Source organism: Schistocerca piceifrons, chromosome 7 (genome assembly GCF_021461385.2).
Source record: "Schistocerca piceifrons isolate TAMUIC-IGC-003096 chromosome 7, iqSchPice1.1, whole genome shotgun sequence".
Taxonomy (NCBI): domain Eukaryota; kingdom Metazoa; phylum Arthropoda; class Insecta; order Orthoptera; family Acrididae; genus Schistocerca; species Schistocerca piceifrons.
The window spans coordinates 104,125,481-104,136,489 of record NC_060144.1 but is presented as its reverse complement, the minus strand read 5'-3'; the positions used below and the strand labels follow the sequence as shown (position 1 = coordinate 104,136,489).

General features: G+C 46.0%; 2 non-coding genes across 2 annotated transcripts; one reads left to right on the top strand and one right to left on the bottom strand.

The window, feature by feature from the left end:
- Positions 1–7,747: 7,747 nt before the first annotated feature.
- On the bottom strand, positions 7,748–7,822 carry Trnas-uga. Its single transcript has one exon. It is a non-coding gene; the product is annotated as a tRNA-Ser (tRNA).
- A 106-nt stretch (positions 7,823–7,928) lies between these two features.
- Positions 7,929–8,003, top strand: Trnas-uga. The gene has a single exon. It is a non-coding gene; the product is annotated as a tRNA-Ser (tRNA).
- The last annotated feature ends 3,006 nt before the right edge of the window (positions 8,004–11,009 follow it).

Below are 11,009 nucleotides of genomic sequence, written 5' to 3'. Positions count from 1 at the left end.
ACGTGCTTTGCAAAATTTCGGCACCGCACTCAGCGTATTTTGTGACTTGTAAACTTTGATACTGCTTGTTGCTTTAGAAAAAAAAATATCATCACATTTTTGCAACAGCTGATTTTATTTTCCACTGGGATGTCAGTTTGAATTTTATTCACTTCCTCATGAGTGGCGAAGCCCAAAGGATTGAAGAGATCCAGTCCTAGTAAATTCGTCGCCTTATTTGGATTTAGAACTACGAATATAGCCTGTTTCGAGAGCTGTTGATACTAACATTAGTTGAATATTGTCCTTTTACTGGTATCTCCTGCCGGCTGCTGTGGCCCAGCGGTTCTAAGCGCTTCAGTCCGGAACCGCGCTGCTGCTACGGTCGCAGGTTCGAATCCTGCCCCTGGCATGGATGTGTGTGATGCCATTACTTTAGTTAGGTTTAAGTAGTTCTAAGTCTAGGGGACTGATGACCTCAGATGTTAAGTCCCTTAGTGCTTAGAGCCATTTGAACCATTTTTTTGGAATCTCATGACTGCTGTAACTGATCAACGAACTGTTAAAAATCAATTAACTGTGGCATTCGCAACTTTCGATACGTCTGTGGATTATCGATTGAAACTGACGACCCTGTGTCAGTTTAAAAATTCAACGGCACCTTGTTAACTAGAAGAGTTACAGCTAACGACTTCTTACTGCCATCTGTGAAAGTTTTTTTAATTGGCACATGTTTGGAATGACTAGAACTTGAATTTTTACTGTGAAGGATGTGGCATGCTTGAGTGCCTACAGTTTTTGTCAGTTGTATTTCGTTTTGCACATCTCAGTTCTTCGTCCCGGCTTTTTATACTAATTACAACGTGCGTCGCGATGAAATTAGTCGTCTTTTGTGGTTTACGCCACAGCGTGAACAAGATTGTAATTTAGTATTTCGAAACTTGTTTACTGACTGTCTCAGTCGAGAAGCGTACGCTCTCTGTGTTTTCCGGATCTGGCCCTGATGTTTTCTTGGTCGCACCGGCTGTCGAAGTGTAACAAATACGTCACCGTTCCGTACTGTATTGCTCCAGCAGATACACTGAGGCCGGCGTGGCGCAGCAAATCTACGTAGCATTGACCCAACAAGTCGTTGGATGTCCACTGCAGAAAAACTGAGCCATGCTGCCTCGATAGCCATCCATAATTGCGAAAGCGTTGCCGGTGCAGGATGTTGTGCACGAATCGATCTCTCGATTACGCCCCATAAATGTTCGATGGGAGTCGTGTCCGGTGATCTGGATGGCCAAACCATTCGCTCGAACAGACCAGAATGTTCTCTTAACCAGCGGCAAACACTGAGCCCATAGACATGACGAATTGTCATCCACAAAATTTCTACATCTACATCTGCATCTACATTTATACTCCGCAAGCCACCCAACGGTGTGTGGCGGAGGGCACTTTACGTGCCACTGTCATTACCTCCCTTTCCTGTTCCAGTCGCGTATGGTTCGCGGGAAGAACGACTTTCTGAAAGCCTCCGTGCGCGCTCTAATCTCTCTAATTTTACATTCGTGATCTCCTCGGGAGGTATAAGTAGGGGGAAGCAATATATTCTATACCTCATCCAGAAACGCACCCTCTCAAAACCTGGCGAGCAAGCTACACCGCGATGTAGAGCGCCTCTCTTGCAGAGTCTGCCACTTGAGTTTATTAAACATCTCCGTAACGCTATCACGGTTACCAAATAACCCTGTGACGAAACGCGCCGCTCTTCTTTGGATCTTCTCTATCTCCTCCGTCAAACCGATCTGGTACGGATCCCACACTGATGAGCAATACTCAAGTATGGGTCGAACGAGTGTTTTGTAAGCCACCTCCTTTGTTGATGGACTACATTTTCTAAGCACTGTCCCAATGAATCTCAACCTGGTACCCGCCTTACCAACAATTAATTTTATATGATCATTCCACTTCAAATCGTTCCGCACGCATACTCCCAGATATTTTACAGAAGTAACTGCTACCAGTGTTTGTTCCGCTATCATATAATCATACAATAAAGGATCCTTCTTTCTATGTATTCGCAATACATTACATTTGTCTATGTTAAGGGACAGTTGCCATTCCCTGCACCAAGTGCCTATCCGCTGCAGATCTTCCTGCATTTCACTACAATTTTCTAATGCTGCAACTTCTCTGTATACTACAGCATCATCCGCGAAAAGCCGCATGGAACTTCCGACACTATCTACTAGGTCATTTATATATATTGTGAAAAGCAATGGTCCCATAACACTCCCCTGTGGCACGCCAGAGGTTACTTTAACGTCTGTAGACGTCTCTCCATTGATAACAACATGCTGTGTTCTGTTTGCTAAAAACTCTTCAATCCAGCCACACAGCTGGTCTGATATTCCGTAGGCTCTTACTTTGTTTATCAGGCGACAGTGCGGAACTGTATCGAACGCCTTCCGGAAGTCAAGAAAAATAGCATCTACCTGGGAGCCTGTATCTAATATTTTCTGGGTCTCATGAACAAATAAAGCGAGTTGGGTCTCACACGATCGCTGTTTCCGGGATCCATGTTGATTCCTACATAGTAGATTCTGGGTTTCCAAAAACGACATGATACTCGAGCAAAAAACATGTTCTAAAATTCTACAACAGATCGACGTCAGAGATATAGGTCTATAGTTTTGCGCATCTGCTCGACGACCCTTCTTGAAGACTGGGACTACCTGTGCTCTTTTCCAATCATTTGGAACCCTCCGTTCCTCTAGAGACTTGCGGTACACGGCTGTTAGAAGGGGGACAAGTTCTTTCGCGTACTCTGTGTAGAATCGAATTGGTATCCCGTCAGGTCCAGTGGACTTTCCATCGCTGCTTGGGAACATAAAGTACACGAATGGCTGAATATGGCCTCCAAGTAGCCGAACATAACAGAGGACAATCCATTTCTTGTTAACATTTTGGAGCCTCAATCAGCTTGCACAGTGCCTTGTTGACAATCTGGGTCCTTGACTTCGTGAGATCTGTACCACAGTCGAATCCTACCCTCATCTGCTACCAACTGAAATCGGGACTCATCTGACCAGGCCACGGTTTTCCAGTTGTCCAGGGTCCAACCGATTTGGTCTCGAGCTCAGGAGAGGCGCTGCAGGCGATGTCGTGCGTTAGCAAAGGCAATCGCGTCGGTCGCTTTCTGCCATACCCCACTAACGCCTCATTTCGCCGCACTGTCTCAGAAGATACGTCCGTCGTATGTCCCACATTGATTTCTGCGGGTATTTCACGCAGAGTTGCTTGTCTACGTGGTTGCTCTCGATCGTTAAATGAAGGCCGTCGGCCATTGCGTTGTCCGACGCCTAAGGTAACACCTGAAATTTAGAATTCTCGGCAAACTCTTGACACTGTGGATCTCGGAATATATTTCCGAAATGGAATGTCCCATGAGTCTAGCTCCAACTACCATTCCGCGTTCAACGTCTGCTAATTCCCGTCGTGCGGCCATAATCCAGTAGGAAACCTTTTGACATAAACCACTTGCATACAAACGACAGCTCCACCAATGCACTACCCTTTTATACTTTGTGTACGTGATACTACTGCCATCTGCAAATGTCCGTATCGCTATCTCTCGACTTTCGTCACCTCAGTATGCATGCGTTTGTCCTTGCGTCCAAATAGGCGGCACACATCGTAAATGCGGGTTTGTTAGACTATACAGATTCTTTTTTAACTTATCGTCAGTAAGTGTATCGTAAGCATTTCGCGCATTAGTGAGTCTACATAAGATTTATTACACTGATCATTTTCACAACAAATGGTTCAAATGGCTCTAAGCACTATGCGACTTAACATCTGAGGTCATCAGTCCCCTAGACTTACAACTACTTAAACCTAACTAACCTAAGGACAACACACACATCCATACCCGAGGCAGGATTCGAACATGCGACCGTAGCAGCAGCGTGGTTTCGGACTAAAGCTCCTAGAACCGCTCGGCCACAGCAGCCGGCTTTTTCACAACAGAAATGACATTCTTGAGTCAGGCCTTCACAAATGAGTAATCTCCTCATTATAGTTTTGACTTGATTTCTTGAAACACTGGAAGAATCTACGTCTGCGAGTAGCGACATCAACTTGCTAGCCAAAACATTTCGTAAGACTTTCTTCAATGTCAGATTATTATAGAGTCAGTTGTTCACAGTAGGTGACACTTTCTGAAGAAGCTGAAATACAGTGGGACCAGAAAATGCTAATGGAAATGATTTCCGTTCCATATCACATGATACCTGATGCATGAGATCATGCTGTTCAAGACTCAGCATACAGTTGTTGTGGGACTGAACTTTCCGATCTAATGGCGGAAAGGGTGACGATGGGATTTCAAATTGTAGTAGTTGGTTTTGTAGTTCGCCGTTCCTTTCTTCACGTTCGCCCATGTGCGCCATCATGAGCTCCTGGGTTGCCAACAGTTGTAGTAACTGCAGAATCTGCTGCACGACAGTCAGTTCTGGTTGAGCAATGTTTAAAGAATGTGCGCAGAACAGTTTAACAAATTCTTAAAAATCTTTCTGGAACGTAAACAGGTTAGCAGTCCTAGAATGTAATATGCACAGAGCAATTCAAAGCCACATAATGTTGCCAACATGCTAGGTGGCGCAGTGGTTAGCACACTGGACTCACATTCGGGACGACGACCGTTCAAACCCGCGTCTGGCCATCCTGATTTAGGTTTTCCGTGATTTCACTAAATCGCTTCCTGCAAATGCCGGGATGGTACAGCCGAATTCCTTCCCCATCCTGTCCTAAACTGATGGGACCGATGACCTCGCTGTTTGGTGGTCCCCTCTACCAAACCAACCAACAGTGTTGCCACGAACATCAAAGTAATGCATTCACTCAAAGGAAAGATTGGAAATGGAAATGAGCGTTTGGCGTCATTGGCCGGGAGGCCCCTTATGGGGCAGGTCCGGCCGCCTTGGTGCAGGTCTTATTACACTCGGCGCCACATTGGGCGACCTGCGCACCGGATGGGTAATGAAATGATGATGAAGACAACACAACACCCAGTCCCTGAGCGGAAAAAAAAATCTCCGATCCACCCGGATATCGAACCCGGGCCCGTAGGACGGCAATACGTCACGATGACCACTTTTTTTCGCTTTAGTTCGTTTAATCTGTTCGGGGCGGACGTCGTAAGACATCCATTTAAGTTCGTTGTTGATCTGTTAACTCAGTTTTTTTTTTATTAGAGAGAGCACGCAGCCCTCTGACCGAACACGCCGAGCCACCGTGCCGGCTAACCGGGAGGTCCCGTTATGGTGCAGGTCCGGCCGCCTTAGTGCAGGTCATTACATTCGACGCCACATTCGACGACCTGCGCACCGGATGGGTAATGAAATGATGATGAAGACAACACAACACATGTCCCTGAGCGGAGAAAATCTCCGGCCTAGCCGGGAATCAAACCCGGGCCCGTAGGACGGCAATCCGTCACGCTGACCACTCAGCTGTCGGGGCGGACAAAGGAAAATTTGGAAATAAAATTGCCCTAGTTCCATAAATGGTTTCTCTGGAATTGGTTCTTTTCGCTTGCCGCCCCTGTTGACGAGAATGCTGTGGTGTGCACCGTCTCGCTATCAGTGTTGGAAATGGTGAAAATATCATTAATCTCGACTTTGTCTTGTCGCCAGCGCTGGGTTATTGGAACTGAAATTAAGATCAATTCAGCGCACACATGCACGGTAGCAGAAACGTTATTTCCGACTACAGGTCAATAAAAAGGGTGACAGTACGCGCACTTCTTATTACCAACTAAAAATTTGTTTGACAGGGCAGCACTAGAACAAAAATGCGACAGCAAATTAGAAGTAATTAGTAACATTTACTATCAGTTATGATACAAAACTTTACTTAACTACTGTGACAGTTCGGTGCATGGCACTTGATGAAATCGAAATAATTCTCGTCTCTTGTCAGTCTATGATATTGTCACTATGACAAAGTATTCTGCAAAAACTCGGTTGACTGTCCTTGTTCTCCGCAAACAGTGTCTACTAAGTCGGAATGTAGTCTTCTGAAGGGAGCTCGTGGAACTTTTCTCCACAGCGGAGTTCCAGAAAATGTTGACCATGTCAGTACCAGGAGTTGCAGGAAGTGAACTCATAGACTGTCGGTGACTCTTCGTCTTTCCTGTCTGTTGGCGGAAGAATCTACATCTCCGCCAATACTAGGCGGAAAGAAAGCAGTTCCGCTCTCTGTGGCGGTTAGGAACACTATCGACGGACGAATACGACTCGCTGATGGACGTGGAGGCGTGAGTAGAAAAAGATCCCGTACAGTGTGCTCCAACTGAGAGTGGTTGCTCAGTAGTAAGAGGATGCTTTGCGGGTGATGTAGCGGTCTCTCGTGCTTTTGTTGTGTACCTCATGAGCCACGTACAAAACATGTGTACTGAAGCATCATACTTTTTCGACGCATTAGAAGGCTAACGCTTGTGAAAGAATTTAATTGTGCCAAATTTGTGGACACAAATTCTATTCAGAAAAACTCCGTAACATTTCCAGGAACACTTTTTTATTATTATGGAATAGAGAGTTTGAGATTAGATAGTGCAACAGTCGAAAAATCGAAGACTCAATTCGAAAAAGAAACTACACACATCAAAAAAAGTTTTGCATCACCTCGGTGTCCGAGAGTTCCGGAACCTGTACAGAAAATTGAAATAGAGATCAATATAAACATCATTTCGTTCCTTTTTATTGCTCATGAAAACCACACATTACATGTTGTACCACCCTACAGCGAGACCTTCAGAGGTGGTCGTCCAGACACACCCGCACTTCTAATACCCTGTAGCACATCCTCTTGCATTGATGCATGCATGTATTCGTCGTGGCATACTATCCACAAGTTCATCAAGGCACTGTAGGTCCAAATTGTCCCACTCCTCAACGGCGATTCGGCGTAGATCCCTCTGAGTGGTTGGTGGGTCACGTCGTCCATAAACAGTCATTTTCAATCCATCCCAGGCATGTTCGATAGGGTTCATGTCTGGAGAACATGCTGGCCACTCTAGTCGAGCGATGTCGTTATCCTGAAGGAAGTCATTCACAAGATGTGCACGATGGGGGCGCGAATTGTCGTCCATGAAGACGAATGCATCGCCAATATCCTGCCGACATGGTTGCACTATGTCGGAGCATGGCATTCGCGTATCGTACAGCCGTTACGGCGCCTCCCATGACCACCAGCGCCGTACGTCGGCCCCACATAATGCCACCGCAAAACTTCAGGGAGCCTCCACCTTGCTGCACTCGCTGGAAGTGGGTCTAAGGCGTTCAGCCTGACCGGTTTGCCTGCAAACACATCTCCGACGATTGTCTGGTTGAAGGCATATGCGACACTCAACGGTGAAGAGAACGTGATGCCAATCCTGAGCGGTCCATTCGGCATGTTGTTGGACCCATCTGTACCACGCTGCATGGTGTCGTAGTTGCAAAGATGGACCTCTCTATGGACGTCGGGAGTAAAGTTGCGCATCATGCAGCCTATTGCGCAAGGTTTGACTCTTAACACGACGTCCTGTGGCTGCACGAAAAGCATTATTCAACACGGTGGCGTTGCTGTCAGGGTTCCTCCGAGCCATAATCCGTAGGTAGCAGTCATCCATTACAGGCGGCCTGAGCGAGGTATGTCATCGACAGTTCCTGCCTCTCTGTATCTCCTCCATGTCCGAACAACATCGCTTTGAAACTTCCTGGCAGATTAAAACTGTGTGCCCGGCCGAGACTCGAACTCGGGACCTTTGCCTTTCACGGGCAAGTGCTCTACCAACTGAGCTACCGAAGCACGACTCACGCCCGGTACTCACAGCTTTACTTCTGCCAGTACCTCGTCTCCTACCTTCCAGACGAGGTACTGGCAGAAGTAAAGCTGTGAGTACCGGGCGTGAGTCGTGCTTCGGTAGCTCAGTTGGTAGAGCACTTGCCCGTGAAAGGCAAAGGTCCCGAGTTCGAGTCTCGGTCGGGCACACAGTTTTAATCTGCCAGGAAGTTTCATATCAGCGCACACTCCGCTGCAGAGTGAAAATCTCATTCTGGAAACATCGCTTTGGTTCACTCCGAGACGCCTGGACACTTCCCTTGATGAGAGCCCTTCGTGGCACAAAGTAACAATGCGGACGCGATCGAACCGCAGTATTGATCATCTAGGCGTGATTGAACCATAGACAACACGAGCCGTGTACCTCCTTCCCGGTGGAATGACTGGAACTGATCTGCTGTCGGACCCCCCTCTGTCTAATAATCGCTGCTCATGCATGGTTGTTTACGTCTTTGGGCGGGTTTAGTGACATCTCAAAAACGTTCAAATGTGTGTGAAATCTTATGGGACTTAACTGCTAAGGTCATCAGTCCCTAAGCTTACACACTACTTAACCTAAATTATCCTAAGGACAAACACACACACATCCATCCCCGAGGGAGGACTCGAACCTCCGCCGGGACGAGCCGCACAGTCCATGCATGACTGCAGCGCCTTCAGACCGCTCGGCTAATCCCGCGCGGCTCAGTGACATCTATGAACGGTCAAAGGGACTGTCCACAGTCAACGTCAGTCTTCCAGAGTTCTGGGAACCGGGGTGATGTAAAACTTTTTTGATGTGTGTAATTCCAGATTTTTAAACAAGATTCTACAAAAACTATTAAAGACAGTGTCTACAAAACGAGACTGCTTACAAAACTCTCGTTCATCTTATTCTACAACACTGCTTAGATTAGTCATACGCATACCAGATATTACTAAGAGAGAGTACTGAACGCATACAAAGAAGGTAGGCACAGATGGTCTCAGGTTTGTTTAACTCGTGGAAGAGCATTACCAAAATGTTACAAACACGAATTGTCAGACATTTGCCGGTCGGTGTGGCAGTGCGGTTCTAGGCGCTTCAGTCTGGAACTGCGTCAACGCTACGGTCGCAGGTTCGAACCCTGCCTCGGGCATGGATGTGTGTGATGTCCTTAGGTTAGTTAGGTTTAATTAGTTCTAAGTTCTAGGCGACTAATGACCTCAGAAGTTAAGTCGCATAGTGCTCAGAGCCATTTTTTTGTCAGACATTTGAAGAGAGAGACGCCAATTATCCTGCAATAGCCTACTTACAAAGGTTCAAGAACGCATATGAAGTGAAGAATCTACAGATGATCTTCAATGCAGAAAGTATCATTAGCGTAGAGACGGTTAAGATGTGAGCACACACATTCAGGCGTGTTTAAGCAGCCATTCTTCCCGTGCTCCACTCGTGAATGAAATAGGAAGAAACACCATTCTGTGGTACAGTGGGAGACACCCACTGCCTTAAATTTCACAATGATTTACAAAATAAGGATGTATTAAGAGAGAGAACCGCAATATAATTCAGTCATCCACTCTCTGAAAATGAGAGCACTTAGTGACTTGCAAGAAACTTTACATATAATTTCAAATCATTAAGAAACTTATGCTCTCCGTTAACCCCAGAAAATGACGAAAAGAAAAAAAAATTGCCGCTTAGTACATTTTCGCTGTTCATGCAGTAAAACTGCCGCATGAAGCACGACGTTTTAATTTATTACTTCTTTACTACTAACTGTATTTGCAACACGTTTCGCAGACAGTGTCCACATATGGCGCTGAGTGTACCTACAAAGCCGGCCGCGGTGGCAAAGCGGTTCTAGGCGGTTCAGTCCGGAACCGCGCGACCACTACGGTAACAGGTTCGAATCCTGCCTCGGGCATGGATGTGTGTGATGTCCTTAGGTTAGTTAGGTTTAAGCAGTTCTAAGTTCTAGGGGACTGGTGACCTCAGAAGTTAAGTCCCATAGTGCTCAGAGCCATTTGAACCTTTTTTTTTCCTTTTTTTTTTTTTTTGTACCTACAACAATATATCATTGTACGACACATGGTTCAGGAGATATGACTTCCTAAAGACTGACATGTTTGAAAAACTTCCGCATCATTTGTGACATTTTAATTTATTACCTCTTTACAACTTTATTCACAAAACATTTCGCAGATAGTAGCCACATATACCATTGGATGTTTCTGCCAAATTGTATCAGTGTACGAAACTTATATCACGAGTTACGAAGTCATGAACATTGAGCTAGGTGAAAATTAAACTGCGGAGCGAAATTCACAAGAGATACAGATGAAATACGTAGACATTACGTGTGAAAAATTGAAGTATGTCTATGAAACATATCTGACATGTACATACACAGATAAAGCTGTGGGTAAAAAGCTCATCCTAAACCCCCTGGAAAGGTTTCAAGCAAATTTGGCACACATATAATTTACGATCTGGAAAGAAATAGTGTCAGGATAGAACCACAAGCCAACTATTGCGATGATAGTGAGAACGTAGAGAGAGAGAGTGGGGAGGTGACGATGAACAGACGCATGAAAGCGGAGATGGACCCAGGTAGGGGGGAGGAAGATATGGACAGAGAGAGGTAGAGATGGACAGAGAAAGCAAAGAGGAAGAGATGGACAGAGACGGGGGGAGGGGGAGAAAATGGACAGAGAAAGGGAAGAGGTGGAGATGGACAGAGACAGGGGAGAGGAGGAGATAGACAGAGAAAGAAAAAGGAGGAGAGAGACAGAGGAGGGGTGTAAGGAGGGGAGGAGATGGACATAGAGAGGGGGAGGGGGAGATGGACAGAAGAGAGGGTAGAGGAGATGGATAAGAGAGGGGCAGGTGGAGATGGACTGAGAGAGAGGCAGGTGGAGATGGACTGAGAGAGAGGCAGGTAGAGATGGAGCAAAGTTGGCAGATTCTCTCTATCAAAGAAAGAAAAGGTAGCAATGACTTCCAAAATGCAATTGAAGTCAAGAAGATACACTATGTGACACCCTCAAAAACACACATTTTTCATTTTAGGTGCATTGTGCTGCCACCTACTGATAGGTACTTCATATCAGCGACCTTAGAGGTTATTAGACATCGTGACAGAGCAGAATGGGGCGCTCCGAGGAATCATGGACAGGTGGTCAGGTGATTA